The sequence below is a fragment of the Eubalaena glacialis genome, chromosome 13, assembly GCF_028564815.1.
Source record: "Eubalaena glacialis isolate mEubGla1 chromosome 13, mEubGla1.1.hap2.+ XY, whole genome shotgun sequence".
NCBI classification, from domain to species: domain Eukaryota; kingdom Metazoa; phylum Chordata; class Mammalia; order Artiodactyla; family Balaenidae; genus Eubalaena; species Eubalaena glacialis.
Window position 1 is genome coordinate 63580475 of NC_083728.1, and position 20817 is coordinate 63601291.

The following is a 20817-nucleotide window of genomic DNA, read 5'->3' on the forward strand; positions in this document are numbered from 1 at the left end:
GGGCTCTAGAGTGCAGGCTCAGTAGTTGTGGCGCACAGGCTTAGTTGCTCCGTGACATGTGGGATCTTCCCGGACCAGGGCTCGAATCCGTGTCCCCTGCGTTGGCAGGCGGATTCTTAACCACTGCGCCACCAGGGAAGCCCCTGTGAGTCTGTTTCTGTTTCATAAAAGTTCATTTGTATCATATTTTAGATTCCACATAAAAGTGATATCATATGGTATTTGTCTTTCTCTTTCTGACTTACTTCACTTAGTATGATAATCTCTAGGCCCATCCATGTTGCTGCAAATGACATTATTTCGTTCTTTTTTATGGCTGAGTAGTATTCCATTTTATACATACCACATCTTCTTTATCCATTCATCTGTCAATGGACTTTTACGTTGTTTCCATGTCTTGGCTATTGTGAATAGTGCTGCAATGAACATAGGGGTGCATGTATCTTTTTGAATTATGATTTTCTCTGGGTATATGCCCAGGAGTGGGATTGCTAGATTATATGGTAGCTCTATTTTTAGTTTTCTGCGGAACCTCCATACTGTTTTCTGTGGTGGCTCCAACTTACCTTGCCATCAACAGTGTAGGAGAGTTCCTTTTTCTCCACACCCTCTCCAGCATTTGTTATTTGTAGACTTCTTAATGATGGCCATTCTGACTAGTGTGAGGTGCATTGTAGTTTTGACTTGCATTGAATGAATGAATGAATCTTTACATCCACTTGCCTGCTTGAAAGTGGCTGCTCCTTGGCAAATGAGAGGAGAAATTTGATGGATATTTTAGCCACAAGTGTCTCTGCTTTAGTTACCTAGGTTGCTGAGTCATTTGCAGAGATTTACAATGCCTAATTTTTTTTTTTCTAGCCTGAGCTAGGCTAGTCCTTTAGGCTGGGAAAACTTTGGCAATGTATCTTTTTAAATGCATTTCAGTTCCTTGGACACGCTTTTCAAACGTTGGTTGTTTCATTAATGTCTCAGTGGAGAAATCATAATCGTAAACACAGATGTCATTTACTGAGCTTCTACTATGTGCTAAGTGCTTTAGACTGATCACATCATTTAATCTCAACAGTCCTGTGTGGTAGCACAGTGATCCCAACAGTAATAATAATAGTAATAGTAATAATAATGACAACAGCAATACTGGCAGTAACAAACAATAATAACAATAACAGCAAATATTTATTGAGCATTAGTTGCTAAGTGCCAGGCACCATCGTTATCTCATGCTCAAGTACCACTAAGGACCTTTGGGTTGAATTTCAGATACTTCCCAGCGTTCTCACCCTCCCTCCGAAATGAGATTTTTTTTTTTGCAGAAAGAGAACAGGCCTATCCTCCTTCTATATTCCCAGAGGGCTGGAGGGGGCCCCTTGCCCACATGCCTCTAATTTGAAGGTATGAAGGAGGCCCCCCAGTTCTGGAGGGCAGCCCCCGAGCAGTGTCCACTCTGATCAGAGGGTGCCCAGGCCCAAGAGCACACTGCTTGGTGCACCCCAATGTCCATAGCAGCACTATTTACACTAGCCAAGACATGGAAGCAACCCAAGTGCCCATCAGCAGACGACTGGCTTAAGATGTGGTAAATATATACAATGGAAGATTGCTCAGCTATAGAAAAGAATTAAATTTTGCCATTTGCAGCAACATAGATGGACCTAGAGAATATTATGCTTAGTGAAATAAGTCAGACAAAGACAAATACTATATGTCATTTATATGTGGAATCTAAAAAATAATACAAATGAATCTATATACAAGACAGAAACAGACTCGCAGACATAGAAAACCAACTTGTGGTTACCAAAGGGGAAGGGGGGAGGGATAAATGAGGAGTATGGGATTAACAGATAGACACTACTATACATAAAATAGATAAGCAACAAGGATTTACTGTATAGCACAGGGAATTATACCCAATAGCTTGTAATGGAATATACAATCTATAATGAAATATAATCTACAAAAAACAAAACAAAACAAACCTGAATCACTATGCTGTACACCTGAAACTAACACAATATTGTAAATCAACAATATTTCAATTAAAAAAAAGAATGCGCAGACTGCTCAGAATTTCTAATAAAAACCTGATGGCTTTGACCTAGTAATCGCCGTTCCTCAGTCTTGGGACTGGAGGTGCTTTGGGGGCTCTTGTCGGGGGAGAGATGCTATTCTCCATTTCTCTCATTCACAGAGCGCCACCGGGACCTGCCCTCAGCCCTGCTGTCCCCCAAGAAGACAGCAGGCCTTGGAATGCCTCCCGCCCCACCTACCCTGAAGGTGATACCCAGACATGGCTTTGGGGGTGGGAGGAAGGGTTATCTTTTCCCCACCCCCACCAATCCCATTCCATTTAAACAGTAAAACACTCTTGCATCAACACTAAATTTTGAAAAAAAAAGGAAAGAGAGAGACTGCTCATGGCCCCATTCTACAACGGCTATTTTTTCTACTTCTCGGCCTTACCTTCCAGTCTTTGCCCAGATGATATCAAAACCCAGCCTATGTGGATAGAGTGTGTCCTATTGGCCACTGGATAAGGACATTGATCCTGGAGGCTGGTTGGGTGCGGATCCCAGCTCTGTCGCTTAGTAGCCCTGGGACTCTTGGCCAGTGACTGAGCCTCAGTGAGCCTCAGTTTCCTCATCTGTAACTTGGGTAACATCACCAACCTCTTATAATTCCCATGAAGATTAAGTGAGATGAGTGAGCAGAGCTGCAGCCTGGCACCTGGCATGCAGCCAATGTCCATGAATGGTGGCTGTCAGTGGTGGGTAGCTCCTGGCCCCCCAAGCAGGCCTCCCCCCACTTCCACAGGGGATTCTCCCTGCCGAGTCAACGCTACCTTGTTTTCAGATCTCAGTTCAAATATCACCTCCTCATGGAAGCCCTCCTTGTTAGAGCTGCTCACTAACCTTTTTTCTGCGCAGGACTCATCTCATTTGCAACATTGCACTCTTTGGTGTGACTATCTAATTAATACCTGTCTCCTCTTCTGGACCGTAAGCTCCAGGAGCAGAGCCTGTGTCCTTTTTGGTCCCCACTGTATCCTCAGAGCTATCCTTCAGCTCTGCCCTGACCCAGAGGAGACTCCCTCCTTTGACCTCCATGAGCCCGACTGCCATGAACTCTTAATGAACCACTGAGCTCTTTCTCAGCCCAGAGAATGATCACTGAGCACATCTGCTGTCTCTGAAAATGTTGACTCCTCCTAACCCATGTCTCACTGCTACTTCTACATCCCTGGGGAGACCCCTTCAGGGAAGGAATCTCCCCAAGTCTGAGGGGATGCCTGCTTTGCTGGGGTTGCTTTGGATTGCCATCAGGATCCGTTGTCTGGGCTTTTGTAGCATCTTCCCTGCCCCACCCCCTCCCCCCGAGGGAGAGGTATCCCAAATGGATACAAGTTGGTGACTTGTTGCAGCTGACTGACCTCAGAGGGCATGAGGCCAGCCCTGTGCTCCCATCCTGGAATGGCCACAACCTTGGGCCCAGTTGGAGGCTGAAGGCAGGGATTTTGGAGGCTTGGGGAGACGAGAAGGGGAAGAGGGATATTTCCCTTGCTAGTAATGTCAGCTTCTTGTCCCTTGCTGGGACTGAGTCTCAGGTAGTGAGAGACTCCTGGGTGGGCTTTATTCCCTCCCTCCAATCCTGGGAGGCTGGGGTAATTGGTGAAGACTCTGTAGATTTTGTGATGCTCCTGGCATAGACTTGCCAGGGACCGACTCTGTTTAATGATTGACAATAACAACACCAACACAATGCATTTTACCCCGTTGGTAAATTTCATTTGCAAGATCTAAATCGCCTGTAGTTCCTCTGGTAGCACAACACGTCCGTGTTTTAAGGCACTATTAGCTAAATTTTGCAAACTGGCCACGGGTGGATCACAATAAACCAGACCTATCCAGGTTTCTGGGGACACATTCATCTCAGATCCCTTTTGGCCGGCCTGGGAGATAGTCAAGGGTCAAGGCTGTGGTTCTGGGGAGGAGGAGAACTGGGTTCAAATCTTGACTCTTCCATTTCCCAGCTGTGTGGCCTGGGACGGGTGACTTCATCTTGCTGAGCCTCATCTTGCTCATCTGTAAAATGGGAACAAGAACATTAGGAGGAGTGGGGAGTGAGGTCAGGATACTTATTCTCTTTGTTCCCACCTTATAGGGTCAATCAGGGTCGACTGCATCTCTTGATGGAAGGTCACAGCTCCTGCCCGACAGCCCTCTCCTCACAACTTTCTCTGTCTTGGGATTCTGGGAACTGCTTCCTCCTCACCCCAGGATTATCTTTCAACAAACTAAGCCCACCTTTCCCATCATTTTGTCCTCCTTGCCCCTTAAGCTCTGGCTCCCTCTCACCTCTCTAGCTCTCCTTATCAGCATCTTTCCTTGCCGGTCCTCAATTCTTGCCACTGTGAGAGAATCCTGTCCTCTCAAGCAAATAACTGATTTAAGCAGGGATTCTCACTTGGCGATCCAAGGGTTATGTAGGGTTTTGCATCTGTCTGCATTTTTCTAGGAAGAGGATCTATAGCCTTCCTTCCTCCCCCCACATTCTTGAAACATAAAAAATTTAAGAACCACTGGGTGTCTGTCACTTCTCCCAGGATCATCTGATTTTAGAGATGACTTTTGAATAGCCAAAGGAATGAATCTTTAATGGTGGAATTATTACAGGGGGTTGCACAGATCCTAGGGCTTGGCGCAGCCTGGAGCTTCTTCAGTTGGCCATTACAGACCGTGCTTGTCTGACATCAGCGCTTAATGCATAGTTACTGATTTTATTATCCCAAAGTGGGAACACAAAGTCTCAGAGATTCATGTCAGATTATAAAAAGGCCAGATTTACTATTCTCTAAAACTCTTTTCAGAGTGAAGGAGAAAGGAAAATATTAATAAAAAACGACATGCTAAATTAAATGGACCAGAGAGCAGATAACAAAATAAATCTCACAACCAAGGAGTCTGGCTCCCTGATGTAGGCGGGAGAATATTTAAGAGAGGATGAAATGGATAAAGGAAAGGAAGAGGAAAGTTTCTCCCTCTTTTCTTGGAGTGACTCAGTCTTTGCCTTTGGGAGTCAGAAAGCAGAGTATGCATGCCCTTGTGTCTTAGCAAGATCAGGTGGTCCAGCATCAGGGGGAAGGTTGATCTTTTGGGGATGGAATTCTTCTCCCTTTTTTCCTTTCTCTTCCCCTCTTCCTCCTTCCTCTCCTTTCTCTGTTCGTCTCTGCCTTTTGTCTGTAAGTCCTGACGAGATGCTGGGTGTGGTGGTAAGCAATTTTACCAACATTATCTCACCTTGCCAGCTCTGTGACCTTGGGCCAGTGACATAACCTTGCTGAGATTTAGTTTCTTTTGTTCGTGAGGGGTTGTGAGGCTGGCATGAAATGGTACATCTGAAGCCGTGGTGCAGCGTCTAGGAGCAGCAGTCAATTAATAAATGTTCTTCTTCTCCTTGTAACAAAATTAGCCAGCCCCTAATGCATCTAATTAATAAATGTGCGTTTGAAAGATGCTGACGCAGTGAACGAGGAACGGCGGCTCCTTCTACTGCCTGCAGGAGGCTACCTGGACACAACGGGCTGAAGCTGCCTGTTTTTACATAAGGTGGGATCTTGATTCTTGTTTTAAGGTGTGGAGTAGACAGGGGTAGTTTTTGAAATACAAATGTGCATTGTGTTGCCATGACAAAGATGTTGCAAGGAAATAGAGAACCACAGAACTTCAGAGCCAGAACAGATTTCAAACAAAATAACTCTATTTTCCAAGCCCAAACTGGGACAGAGGGTCAGAAGGGTACAAATGATCTTATGGGGACAGCAGGACAGAGCCATATTGTCTAGAGTTTGAGATGCTTTCTTTTAAACCCTTTAACAGATCTGCAAATAGAATACCTTTTGTGTGCATTTAATGTAGTTTGTTTTTTAAGTCTGGAAAAGCTATCACACCAAATGTGCATCTTACAGGCAATGGTATCTTACATGGAGCAAATATGGTTATGAAATCAGAGCTGATGCTGCCAGAATCAATGATCAGTCCAAAATGGGACTTACTCTTCTGCACTCTGAAGAGATAGACCAGTTGACCACTGTGTCCTTCCAGCGCGTATGGCAGAAGATGTCGATGCCCTACCTAACCCTCAGCACCTATCTCCATCTCCATCGTGCCTCCATCTCCTCGTGTTTCTATCCCGAGGGCCCTTTGGGCTGACAGCGTGATCTGCCTGTGCATCGGGGAGGCTGAAAGTGTCAGGGAGTTCACATCCTTGGAAGCACCCGTCAGCTAACAAGGCCTGGAAGTTGGTGGAAAATACCCCAGATTGCTCACCCCTTAGATGGGAAACTCTGAGGTGTGTTCTGCACTGTCTGCCCAGCGCACCCCAGTGGTACTGAGCTCCAGTTTGCACACAGGGCGCCTTGCTTAGGAAAGAGGTCCAGGTAGTCATTCATTCTAGCAGTGTTTATTGAGCACCTACTGTGTACCAGGCCATGCCACCCTAGGCTCAAGGAGCTCACAGTTAGAGGGTGATGGAGAAGCAAACAGGTACACAAGCAGGTTATTACAATGCAGTCCAGCGGGTGCTGGAGGGTGGGCTGGGGCTGAGAGGGCTGACACTGCCCAAAGAGTCATTTGATTTGATTATTTTTTAAAAATTATTTATTTATTTATTAAATATCTATTTATTTATTTGGCTGCCTCGGGTCTTACTTGCGGCACACGGGATCTGTCATTGCGGTGCGTGGGCTTCTCTCTAGTTGTGGTGCGTGGGCTCAGTAGCTGTGGCTTAATTGCCCCGGGGCATGTGGGATCTTAGTTCCCTGACCAGGGATCGAGCCCACATACCCTGCATTGGAAGGTGGATTCTTAACCACTGGACCACCAGGGAAGTCCCTGCCCAAAGATTTTAGAAAAGAGGCAGCAGTTTTTATTAGTAATAACAGCTGCTGATGTTTGCGGAGTCTTTCCCGTGTGCACTATAGTCTCTGTGCTAATAGATTTGCAAACAGTATTTTGCTAAGCTTCCCTTTAGCCCTAGGAGGTAGGTTCTACTATTCATTCTAGTTTACAGATGAGAAAGTTGAGGATCAGAGAGGTTAAGTAAGTTGCATCAGGTCATACAGCTAGTAAGAGACACAGTTGGGATGTGATGGCCGCAGTCTGGTCCAGAACCTGTGCTCTAACCACTCTGCCCCATTGCCCTTCCCAGTCAAACTAGCAAGGTCGGCTCCTTAGGCTTAATTTTCACATTCTGTAGAGCACAAGGAAGAAAAAAAGGTACTTGTTAGAACTGGCTACCAGCAGATGTCAAAATATTTTCGGTGGCACCAGAAATGTGCGTTGGGAAGGAAAATCTTGAGGACCGGAAATTTCAATATTTATCTTTGTGGTGACCACAGAGTGGGAACTTTGGCAGCTCACCCAAGATGGTCTGTCGGCGGGAGGCTGCGGGGACAAGCTGGAAAAAGCGGTTCATAATAGTATGGAGCTCATGGGGTTCCTGCAAGGATTAAACCAGGTGAGACACTCGAGGTGCCCAGGACTGTGCCTGATGCCTGCTAAGGTCCCCGTGGGTATTTGCTATTTTGTGTCCTCAAGAGCTGCTCCCAAGGAATGTTGTTAGTTCCTGGGCAGTATCTGGTTCACTCACTAGCTTCTCTCTCAGCTCTGGGCCTTTGCACGCACTGTTCTCTCTGCCTGGATTTTCTTACCTGCGAGCTGAGACCAGTGTCTGCCCAGCTCTCCTAGGTTGTGCAGCCTCAAATCAGGTGTCAGGTGTGCAGGGATGCTGCCTGACCTCTTCAGCCCCTGGGCTGTGTGTGCATGTCCCCCCTGGACTGCAGCCCACCGTCTCCCCTAATTATAATGTTCCCCGACCTGCCTGCCTTCCCCTCTGGGTTGTTTGCTCCCGTGGAGCACGGGCTGTGTCTTCTGTAGCTCCGTGTAGCAGAAGATGAAGTTAGAGGGATTCCAAGTGTGAGAAGGATTTGATGGACTGGCTCTGAGATGGGGGCTCAAACACAAGGACCAGAGAGAGGCCTCTAGGAGCTTTGGCCAGAGAGAGCAGGCATTTGTTGGAGCTTTTTTTCGGACTGTGCTCGTGGGTTTTTCCAAGGTGTTGCCTTCTTTGGTTTCAACTCTGGGATGAGGTAAAAAGAAAACCAAGGGAACTACCACCGTGTTCTTCCTTGGGTCCTGAGGTCTATAGCTGGTCTGCCTTCTTCTCCTCACCTTCCAGAATCTTCTTACAATTGTTTTATATAATGTCCAAGGCTTTACTTGCACTCATTGGGAGGGCTAGGGAAAAGCATGTCTGCTCCATCTTCCTGGAAGGGGATGTCTCCAGTCCTGGAAGCTGTGACGTATGGCCACTTCTGTCCCCTTGGCCAAAGTGTAGCCCCTTGGCTACTTCTAATGGCAAGGAAAGTGGGGAAATGCAGCCTTCATTCCATGTGGCCATGGGTCCAGGTAAAACTTCTGACTTTTCCTTGTGCATGAAGGGATGATGACTGTTGGGGGCCACCAGCTGTTTCTGCCATGGGAGACAGAGCAGAGGCTGCAGGCCAGGGGGGGCTGTCAGCAACCTCCACACCAAGGCTGTGGTGGTCTGATGGTCACCTAGCCCAGACCTGGGCACACAGGCTCTCTTTTTGTTCTTTCCTTTAGTCTAGCTCAGGGTTTCTCAGTCTTGGCACAGCTGCTACCTTGGGCATTCGTTCTTTGCTGTAGGGCCATCCTTTGTACTGTAGGATGTTTAGCAGCATCCTTGGTCTCTTCCCACTAGATGTCAGTGGCATCTAGTGACAACTGAAACTTTCCTCCAGACATTGCCAAATGTCCCCAGGGACAGGGGGTGGGGCGCAAAATCATGGTTTAGCTCAAACTTCAAAAATGCCTTTTTATGGTTGTATACACAAAATCACTGCTTTATAGATTATGTACGGGCTTTAAGAATAATTTTGACTCTTGTTGGCTTCTTCCTTGCTCAGTGACTCAGAACTGCCCTGGTACCCTGCTGTAGAACAGCATGGTGGTGCAGACAAGTTCCTGCAGCCAGACTTCCTGGGTTTAAACCCCAGCTCTGCTCTTTACTAGCTCTATACCTCTAGGGAGTTACTTATTCTCACTGAGCCTCAGCTTCCTCATCTGTAAAATGGGGAGTAATTTTAGTATCTACCATACAGGGTTGTTGTGGGGTTGAAATGAGTGAGCGTGTATAGTGCTTATAAGAGTACTCCATAAAGAAACGTTAGCCTTTATTATTGCTCTTATTATTACTTTACTACTATTACTTCCACGTGGCACCAAGTGTTGTTGAAAATCCCCAAACTTGGAATAAAAAAAAAAATTAGTTTATTCCCACCCCTCCCCCACCTTGGGCAAACTCCACACCTAGCATCATTAAAAGAGCTTTAAAGAAACAAACCCCAGTTCCATTGTGAAACCTTGTTCCCAGCAGAATGAAAGCCGTGGAGAACGTAAGAGGGATGCCTCTTTTGAAGCAGGGCTGTTACTTACCTCCTTTAAGGTGATCAAATTATGGATCATCAAAGGCGAATAGATCGCGGAGGGGGGGGCGGTGCTCACTTCCCTTTTTGGATGGTGCCACTTATTAATTCACATGTCATTGTTCTGCGGGCACTTAGGGGCGGGGGAAATGATGGCCACACTTTCCTGTGCTGAAGTGGAACAAATTACGAGGGGGATAAATGAGCTAACAGGTGGAAATCATTTTGCACAGTGTCTGCACATGGAAGACACTTTGTAAATGTCGGCTCTTATACCTCGTGTGCGATGAAAGTTGTTCCTGCCTGGGGTAATGGTGCTGGAAACCTGCCGTGTGCTGAATGGCAGCCCCCCCAAAGATATGTCCACCCAGAACCACTGAGCTGGACCTTATTTGGAAAAAGGGTCTTTGCAGGTGCAATTGAATTAAGGAATTCAAGATGAGATCATCCTGGATGATCTGGTTGGCCCCAAATCCAACTGGCGGATTTGAAAGAGGAGAAGATGCAGCAGAGAACACCATGTGATGATGGAGGAAGACACTGGAGTGATACATCTACACACTCAAGCCAAGGACCGCCAAAGATTGCAGCAGCCCCCAGATGCGGAGAGATAGGCATGGAGCAGTTTCCTCCTTACAGCCCTCAGAGGGGACCAGCCCTGACAGCGCCTTGATTTTGAGCTTCTGGCCTCCTGAACTGTGAGAGAATACATTTTTGTCGTATTAAGCTGCCCAGTTTCTGGTAATTTATTACAGCAGCCACAGGAAACTAATAAAATACCCGACTTGGATGGTATACTTTTCCTTTCTTTTTGTTTTTAGTTTATTTTATTCAAGTATAGTTGATTGACAATGTCGTGTTAATTTCTGCTGTACAGGAAAGTGACTCAGTTATACATATATATACATTGTTTTTCACACTCTTTTCCATTATGGTTTATCACAGGATATTGAATACAGCTCCCTGTGCTATACAGTAGGACTTGTTGATCCCTCCTATATATAATAGTTTGCATCTGCTAATCCCCAACTCCCAATCCATCCTTCCCTCACTCCCCTCCGCCTTGGCAACCACAAGTCTGTTCTCTATGTATGTGAGTCTATTTCGTAGATAAGTTCATTTGTGTCATTTTTTTTTTTTTTTTTGGCTGCGCCCCACAGCTTGTGGGATCTTAGTTCCCCAACCAGGGATCGAACCCACGCCCTTGGCAATGAAAGTGCGGAGTCCTAACCACTGGACTGCCGGGGAATTCCCTGTGTCATATTTTAGATTCCACATATAAGTGATATCATATGGTATTTGTCTTTCTCTGTCTGACTTACTTCACTTAGTATGATAATCTCTAGATCCATCCATGTTGCTGCAAATGGCATTATTTCATTCTTTTTTATGGCTGAGTAGTATTCCATTATATATATATAATGTCTGTCGACACTTAGGTTGCTTCCATGTCTTGGCTATTGTAAATAATTCTGCTATGAAGAGTGTGTGCCATTCTTTGGGCATGAGAGATCATTCTAAGTGGTCTCCAGACTTGACATTACATAACTTCAAACCCTGTAGTGGAAAATCAATCCTCTTTCAATCTCCTCTCATTCCTCTGATTATCTGAAGCCAAAAGTCTCAGTTTGGCATCATCTGTCTTTAACTTTTACTGATCTTCCACTTAAACAAGACAGAACAGTCCTCAGGTGCAGAGCCTTCTGTGGGCCCCAATAGCTAGATTTTCATTGTATTTATTTTTATGGCTGATTATGGTAATTATTACATTGTAATAATGATAAAAAGTCTTGTTGGAAAAGTTATTTATTGAGGTAAGAAAAGCAATTGGTTTAAAGAAAAATATTAAGTAAGTAATTACAGATATTGCCTAACATTGTGAAGAGGGTATGAACCTTCTGATGTTAGGAGATACTGTGCTAATAAGAGGTGGGGTGTGTGTGTGTGTGTGTGTGTGTGCACTTGAATCACACAGCTCATGAGTTTACTTTTCTAGCCATACAGGAAATCCCTGTGATACAAGTTTATGAACTAAGGTAAATCATTTTGAACAGCAAACAGCAGTGCGAAATTAAAATCTCTCAACAGTTAAAGGGCAAAGCTGTCACCTGTTATGAAACATCCACTGGAATTAATAAAGAAGCAAGAAGGTTATTTTAGAAAGGCATCAAAACAGTATCAACGGCCCCAAACCTAAGTGAATTTTCTCTCCTCTTTGGGTAGGCGGTGGACAGCCAGATGACCTTGACTTGACTTTGAATGGAACTTGCCTTGTGGTGGCAACCACATTGAATGAGGGGAGAGCGTAGAGAAGAGATAGGTGCCTCGAATCCATCCTTAACTGAAGAATCAGAATGAACTCAGTCATGCATAGGGTGCTTACTGAAATCTCATAATCACGGGCAGAAGTTGGGGAGGAGTCTTTTATATTACAGAGAAATGGAAATGTTAAAGCCTTTCTGAAGGGTTGTGTCCCTTTCAAAAAGATGGGGTCCTTCTACAAGATGACTAGCCTGGACTCTGAAAAAGTGTCAGTGACATGAAAGTTAAAACAAGGCAGTAGGGCTGTTCTAGGTTAAAAAAGACTAAAGAGATATGACATCAAAGTGAAATACACAACCCTTGATTGGATTCTGGATTAAACAAAGAAAAGTGATATCACTGAGATATCACTAAAAAGATATCACCCTGGTGGCGCAGTGGTTGAGAATCTGCCTGCCAATGCAGGGGACACGGGTTCGAGCCCTGGTCTGGGAAGATCCCACGTGCCGCGGAACAACTAGGCCCGTGAGCCACAAGTACTGAGCCTGCGCGTTTGGAGCCTGTGCTCCGCAACAAGAGAGGCCACGATAGTGAGAGGCCCGCGCACCGCGATGAAGAGTGGCCCCCACTCGCCGCAACTAGAGAAAGTCCACGCACAGAAACGAAGACCCAACACAGCCAAAAATAAATAAATAAATAAATAAAGAGTAAAAATTCTTTTTAAAAAAAGCTCCACAATCAACTTGATAAAAAAAAAAAAAGATATCACCGGGGTGTTGGGAAGATGTTAATATGAGCCACATGTAAAGTAGCATTATTGTATGACTGTTAAATCTCTTGGGTGTGCTAATGGTGTTATTACACAATGGATTATGTTGGAGAATGTACTTGTTGTTAGGAAATATATGCTGAAGTATTCAGGGATGAAATGTTATTGTTTTCAAATAGTTCAGAAAAAAAAAAACAGAGATAAGCAAATGTGGCAAAGTGTTAATGATTGGTAAATCTAGATGAACCTAGGTGTCCATTATCATATTATTTTAAATTTTCTATAAGATGACAAATTTTCAAAATAAAGAGTGGGAAAATTTTCCCAACTGCACTAATGGGCTGGGGAGATGGGGCTAGACTTATTGCTTTGTAGTTTTCCTTGCTTCTATGGAAATGACAATTTGGCAATTTAAATGTGTCAATAGAGCTCCTTAGAGTTTCTGGTTTTAGTGAATCACTTTTTTTAAAGCACTTCCTTTGTGTGAACAAAGCTCTAAGGGAAAAAGATCCTCTTCTAGGCTTCAGAGGCATTAATAGACCATGGAAACTCCCTTTGTACAGTATCACAGGTTTTCTGCTCTGTTGGATCCAGGACAGGATGATCCTGCTCTCCCTGCCCACCAGGTGTCTCATGCTTATGCCACCTCTCTCTTGTACCAGCGCAATGAGTCTGATTGTCTAAGCAGGGTTGGCAAATAAATAGCACACATACTGCTGCTCCTACTCCTGTAGCCTTAGAAGACATCACTAATCAATTTCAACACAAAGCTCCAGCCAGTCACCACTAATCAATCTCAGAGAAATGGTCACGACATCCTGGACCATTTTTTTTTCCCCCAGAGTTTTCAAGCAAAACAAGTGTAAATCTGAGTTACTCTAAACCTGGTACAAATGGTATCCTGGTCCTCATGGTGACCCATCCCTCTCCACTTGCCTTCTCCCACCAACATAATAAAACAGGATGTTATCTTGCCCCACATCCTTTTTAAACATTTAGTGGGACACCAGGGTGCTCTTATGTGCTCACCAGGCTTCCACATATGGGGCTGCCACTGAGCTGATGGGTGTCGTTCCCTCTGCCAGGGGCGTCTCTTTTCTATTCTTCTGAATTTCCTCCAGCTTATCCACTGGGGCCCTTGGTGCCAACACTTAAAATAACTTGGGAATTCCCTGGTGGTTCAGTGGTTAGGACTCAGTGCTTTCTCTGTGTGGCCCGGGGTTCAATCCCTGGTCAGGGAACTAAGATCCTGCATGTTGCATGGTGTGACCAAAAAAAAAAAAACTTAATTGAGACATATTTTACATATTGCATATTTCATCCATTTCAAGTGTACAATTCAACAATTTTTTAGTAAATTCACAGAGTTGTGCAACTATTGCTACTGCCCTACTGAGATCCCTCATGCCCATTAACCGAGGCCTTCAGACTCGGACCAGGATTTACTCCACGGACCGCCCTGGTTCTCAGGTCTGTGGGTTTGGGTTGGAACCACACCACCGGCTTTCCTGGGCCTCCTGCTTGCAGACAGCAGATCACGGGGCTTCTCAGCTTCCATAATTGAGCCAATCCCTCATAGTAAATCTTTCCCTATTTTTATATATATCCTATTAGTTCTGTTTCTCTGGAGAATCCTGGCTAATTTGGAGGTCCCACTGAGAACTGGTCATTTTCCCTTTCCGTCTCTGTGAGTAAATAAGAGAAGGAAGCACAGATGTGCTCTGGGCTTGCTTCACAACCCACATGACGGGACTCTGCACACAGGCCCTGGGCTGTAGTGTGCAGCTGCTAGTGTCAATAAAAGGGCCCTATTTGCTTGTTTTTCAGTGGCTAATCCTGACAGCAGAATGTGCAGGAGACCCTCTGGTAGATAGAATGGAGGAGAAGCCAGTGGAGAGAAATACCTGGAGAAACGCTCCATGCATGGGAATCCAAATAGGGAGTTCTTTTATCCAAAACAGACACCATGGACTCACAAGATCTTGGAGCTGGAGGAGATGGGAGGCACTTGGGAAGACCCACAGATGAGCCCGGAACATTTATTGAGCCCCTGTTGTTTGCTAGGCCACATCACTTTCCTGCTCTGGGGAACCCATGGCGTGTAAAGCCCTATTTCAAAACGCAAAGCTGGGTCACCTATCTAGCATCCCTGAAGGATGATCTTCCTTTCTTAATCACCTTCAGAGATGGAGTGCTCACTGCCTCACCTGGGTCAGGGGGGCCGGGATAATGCTCCCCTGCTTAAATATCTCCATGTGCAGAAATGACGCCTGCGTTTTGATGAAAAGCATAAGGAAAAGTACTTGTCCTTTTCACTTACCTTTTCTAAATGCCAGGTTCCTATTAGAGGTGAATATGCAGATGGCAGGATTTGGATCTGTTTCCTTTGGCTGGGTTATTTTTTATTTCATCAGATGTTTCTGAAACAATCTTATAATTTTCCTGGTATTCTTGATCATTATACTTTGGATTCTCTCCTCTCCAATCAGGCTTCTGCTCTTCCACTGAGACCACACTTGTCAAGGCCACTGGTGGCCTCCAGATTGCCAAATTCAATGGTCAGCATTGCTATCATTTTACTTTTCATCCACTAGCATTCAACACTCCCATCTTCTTAGAACACTTCTTTCTCTTGGCTTTGGTGTTCACTTTCTTGGTCTTCCACATATTCACTGGCAGCTACTTTATAATTTCCTTTTCTACTTCTCTGCCTCTATTCTTTGCTATTCTCTGCTTCCGACATGGAATCAGCCATTTGTGCGTTGATCCCTGGCTTCTCTTGGTGGGGAAGGGTACTTAGGGACCACAGTCTGGGAGCTAGAGGTCCCTTGTTTTTTTTTTTTTTTTTTTAAATAAAATACATCTTGAGTTTATACTGAGACTTCAAATCCAAACTCAGGACCAGCAGGTTTTTACTTAACTTCTTCAATCTTATACCAGTGTCTTCTTTCTTCCGTATCCAAATTCCTGACTCCCAAAGAAACCAACATAATTACTCATTTGCTTTATTTCATAACACACAAAGAAAAATCTTAGGAAAACGATAGCAACACTGCCATTGATGATTTGATTAATGAAAACAGTTTGAGGGTTTTTTTTTTTTTTTGCTTTAATGTATATCTTACTAGGGATGTTTTAAAATCACTATGTTTTAAAAGTCACTTGAATAGTTTCTTTCCACGTGGTTATGCCACTAACTCAATATACAGGGAGGCTCATTTGTTTCATTTTGCTTTCTTTCAATTTTTAGGAATTAAAAAAATTAATTTTAAATTTTAAATTATTTTTTAATTTAAAAATTTAGTATACAAAATATTTATAATATTATAAAGTCAAATTTACACAATTTATTCATTGAAATCTAGTTTCTCTCTCTCTCCCCTCTTTAACTGTTTCCTCCCTCCCCTGGTAGGTAGCTATTCTTGTTTTTGATTTATTTTCCCATTAAAAAACATGTGTTCATATTCCACCTCTTTCTTAGGTAAATGGCAGCATAATATACACATTTTTCTCTACCTTGATTCTTTTCATTTGATAATACATCGTGAGGACCACTCTGGAGCAGAACGTAAGACATTCTACCTTCCTTTGGCAGCTGGAGCAGTGGATGGTGTTGTGTCAATGTTTAATATTAATTCAACCAGCTCCTGCCAATGCCCCAATATACGTGATTCCCAGTCTGCCGTCACAAATGATGCTGCAGTGAATAGCCGCATGCACACTTCTTTTTTTGTCTTTTTGCCAGTGTATTTTGGGGATAGATTTTTAGGAGTGGGGTTATGCGTCGATGGATAAATGCATATGTAATTTTGTTAGGTATTGCAAAACCCCCCTCCACTGGAGTTGTGCCCTTTTGCATTCCCACCAATAACACCTGAAAAGTCTGTTTCCCCACAACCTACAACAGTAGGTTGTAAAACTTTGAGGATGTTTGCCAACGGTTAGGATAGAAGCCACTGGACTGCTGTTTGCTCTCACTCAACAGTCTGGTCTGTCCACGGCAGCCAGAGCTCTGTTTATAATGTTAGTGATATCATGTCTCTCCCTTGCCTAAAACGCTGATGGCTTCCACTTCCAACATACAACCCTCTCACCTGGCAGCAAAGTCCTACATAATCTAGGCCCTTCCTACCTCTTTGACCTCATCTTGTTAGTCCCTCCCATTGACTTACTTCGTGCTGGCCATCCTGGCCTTTTCTCTGTCCCCTCAGTCACTAAGGTTACCCCTTCCTTAGGGCCTTGGCATTTGCTGTTCCTTCTGTTCGGAACTGTGCCCCCTTCTTTGCACAGCTGCAGAGTCTCCATATTTACATACCAGCTTCTCTCCTCACAGAAGCCTTTCCTGACCAATGACCCAAAGAACTCCTCCAGTCATTCTTCACTGCCTCATCCTATTCTCTTGTACTCATTTTTTGGTATTGATTGATTGATTGATTATATGCTCCTTGACAGCAGAGTCTTTTCCTGCCTTCTCATCCTGGAATGCTCAAAACATATTGGTTCGTTGGATGAATGAATAGATAGCAAATATTTCCCCTGGGAAATGATCCTCAGGCTCATTCTCAGTCCCCGTCAGTAGAGGGCGCTCCTTGAAGGCAGATCATCATTTATTCATCTCTGTACCTGTAGTACCTGCCGCTTAATAGGAGCTCATGCAGGACAAATCCAGATTTTGTGTAGCCTGAAGCTTATACAATTGAGGAGCCTTCTTTAGGTAACAGAATCTACAATTACAAATATCAAATTAGGTAGAAGGCCTTGGAAGGGACCCATGTAAGAGAGGGCCCCTGATGCTTAACCCTCGTTAGTTTCAGGGAAACCCATCTGGAGGGCTCATTAAATGTCTGTTGAATGAGCGACTGAGTCAAAGGTAGATTTTAAATGCCTGATTTCACTGGTTTCATTTTCGGTGGGTAGAAACACAAAGAAAGCTGTAACAGTAGGACAGAATACCTGCTCCGTTTTATTCTCGCACATAATTAGGATATTTTTTATCTTTCCAATTTAAGGCGGTTTCGACCTCAGGTTTGCACCCAACAGGAAAGAAACTAATCAGGTACTGTGACATTTCGCTGGGGCCACTCTACTAGGGAGCAGCTGTCTTGACCTTTCTGCTCTCCATTCTTCTCTCTTTTGCTAACAGCACATCCATTTCCTTTCGGAGAATCGTCCTCTGCCTCTTTTAATCCTTGCCAGTCAGCTGGGGCAGATCCAGTTTCCAAATAAGGGTAGGCACCCCAGGCCTGTCAAGTTAGCACATTTCAACCCCCAGCTCCAGTAATTTAATTATTATTATTATTTTTTGGCTGTGCCGTGTAGCTTGTGGGATCTTAGTTCCCCGACAAGGGATTGGACCCCGGCCCTCTGCAGTGAAAGTGCCGGGTCCTAACCACTGGGCCGCCAGGGAAGTCCCTCCAGTAATTTAATTAACAGTCACTTCCATATCCTTTGTACTATGTGCTAGTCACTGGTTTAAGCGTTTTATAAATGTATGTTCATCCATTTAATCCTCACCACGAGTCTTTGAGAGAAATACAATTATTGGCCCGGTTTTACAGATGGAAAAATGGAGGCATAGAGGGGTTAAGGCTTTGTCCAAGGTCCCAAGCAGGTAAGTGATGGAGCAGGGGTTTGAACCTTGTCAGTATGGCTCTTGACCACCTTATTGGGTTGCATCTCAATTAGTTCAGGCAAGAGAGAAGAGAGCTAAGCCAGTCCCAAGAGTCATAATCCCAAGGCTTGGAACTGTAGGGGAGGATTTCTCTTACCATAGCAGCTGCTAGCAGTTCAGGTGATGAAAGCTGGAGGCTTCCAGGGCCGCGGTGTAGAGCTGGAAAAGGTTGCCATCCAGAGGAGTGATGGGGACCCTTTGGTGGAGACTCTGATGATGCTGTTGGCACCCCCGTTCTCAGCCCATGTGTGAAGGTCTACCTCTGGGCTTCCCACACATGAAAGAAGATGTTCCCTTTATTGTTTAAGAGAGTTTGAGTTAGGCTTTCCATCTTTTCTAAAAAAAAGTTCAACTTGGTGTTTGACCTTGATGACTTTTCATAGTATGATTTGAGGAAGAATTCCTCTTGGGATCCTGGAAAGGAATGATGCGCCCAGACTCCTAGGTACCATCCTCCTGCTGGTAGGATAGTGTATGGAGAGTGTGGATAATGAAGGCAGATGGCATGGGATTGATTCCCAGGTAGGGTCCCTCGGAAAGTTATGTAGGCCCCTTGAGTCTGGGGAATGGTGAAAACTGCCTTTATGGGTGGTGGGTAAAGGTTTAACGAGATAATATGGAAGAGAGCTGCTGGCACATAGAACACACTTCATGCATATAAACGCTCTTGTCCTCTCCACCCTCTTAGTCTCCTTACTTGCTATTATTCAGGGTCTTCCAGAGAAACAGAACCACTAGTGTATGTGTATAAAAATATATATCTATTTATATTTATTTTTATATTTAAATATATTAAAAAATATAAACCTATATTTAAATACATATACGTATTAAATTTCTTTTATTTTATTTTAAGAAATTAGCTCACACAATGGTAGGGGCTGGCAAGTCCAAAAATCCAGCAAGCTGGACACTAAGGCAGAGTTTTTTGTTTTTGTTTTGTTTTTTAATTAATTAATTAATTAATTTATTTTTGGCTGCGTTGGGTCTTTGTTGCTGCGCGTGGGCTTTTTCTCTAGTTGCGGCGAGCAGGGGCTACTCTTCGCTGCGGTGCGCGGGCTTCTCATTGCAGTGGCTTCCCTTGTTGTGGAGCACAGGCTCTGGGCCCGCAGGCTTCAGTAGTTGTGGCTCGCAGGCTCTAGAGCGCAGGCTCAGTAGTTGTGGCGCACGGGCTTAGTTGCTCCGTGGCATGTGGTATCTTCCCGGACCAGGGCTCGAACCCGTGTCCCCCGCATTGGCAGGCGGATTCTTAACCGCAGCGCCACCAGGGAAGTCCTAAGGCAGAGTTTTTACTTTGCAGTCTGGAGGCAAAATTCCCTTTTCTCCAGGAAACCTCAGTTTTTGCTCTTAAGGCCTTCAACTAATTGGATGAACTACTTGCATTATGGAGGGCAAGCTCCTTCACCCAAGGTCAACTGGTTGTGGATGTTAATCACATCTACGTGATCCCTTCATGGCAACATCTGGTCTAGTGTTTGACCAAGACAATCGGCACCATAGCCTGGCCAAGCTGACACCCAAAATTAACCATCACGTTTGCTGATGCAGTTTCTGTGGACCTCAGTTTCCCCATCTGTTAACTGGAGAGCAGGCCTTGCTGTGCCCTGCAAGCTTCTCCTCTATCAAGTGGGAATAATGGACCAGGATGGTTCCACAGGGCGAGTGAGGGAGAGCCCAGGAACAGGATGAAGATGGTTTCTGGACATGGCGTCCTCACTGTCATGGGACAGAAGCTCCTGCAAGTTGAGGCCTTTTGTTCCCCGAGTCCCTGAATCATCTCAGGGGAAGAGAAGGTAACATCAGAGCTTGAAGGTGGCTGATGGCATGTACCTGAGCTATTTATGACTCCCAGCTCTTTCACAAAGACAATTTCAGCCCCATAAGGGAGAAAGCAGAGCCCTCCTGGGTAGCGGCTCCCAGCACATAGACATGCACAGTCGATCTGTCATCATCCTAAGGAAGGACCCCCTTCCTTGCCTTCAGTGCCCACGCTGGAAGGAGAGAGGAGGGAGGAAAGCAGGAGGAGGGGGAGGAGGTGACGCAGATGATTACCTATTTTGTGGGAAAGGACACACACACTGTCACCCACATTTGTAAGGTGGAGAGCAGGGTTTGCATCTTGGTTCTCACATTTCCTCACGGTTCTGGCTTGGGTGGGCAAATCAAGGGACCTCTCTGACCCTCAGTCTCTTTATCTGTGAATGGGGGAATCCTGGTAATAATGCATGGCTTGCAAGGATGTGGTGAGGGTGACACCAGATAAAATATGTGTGAAGCTTTTCATTCTCCGATGTCTCTACATGGCCTGATGGGTGAGAGCTCCCGGATGAGAGGATCAGAGAGGTGGCCCCAGGCTGGATTTGGTCGTGCCCACAGTGCTGCTGCTGGCCACTCTGAGGTCAAGTTCAGCTCTCAGTCATCCTGGGTCTTGGTGTTTATGTTTATTTTTAGCAGGGGAATGTTATGGTAAAGGAAGGGGAGAGCTATTAATGAACATGTTATTCAATAATGAGAGAGAATGAGGAGCTATCCTAATTGTATTACGAGTCTGTCACTTGAAGTTCATACTGTGATTCAAGCTCAACGTTTCAAGTACTTTTAAGTGGG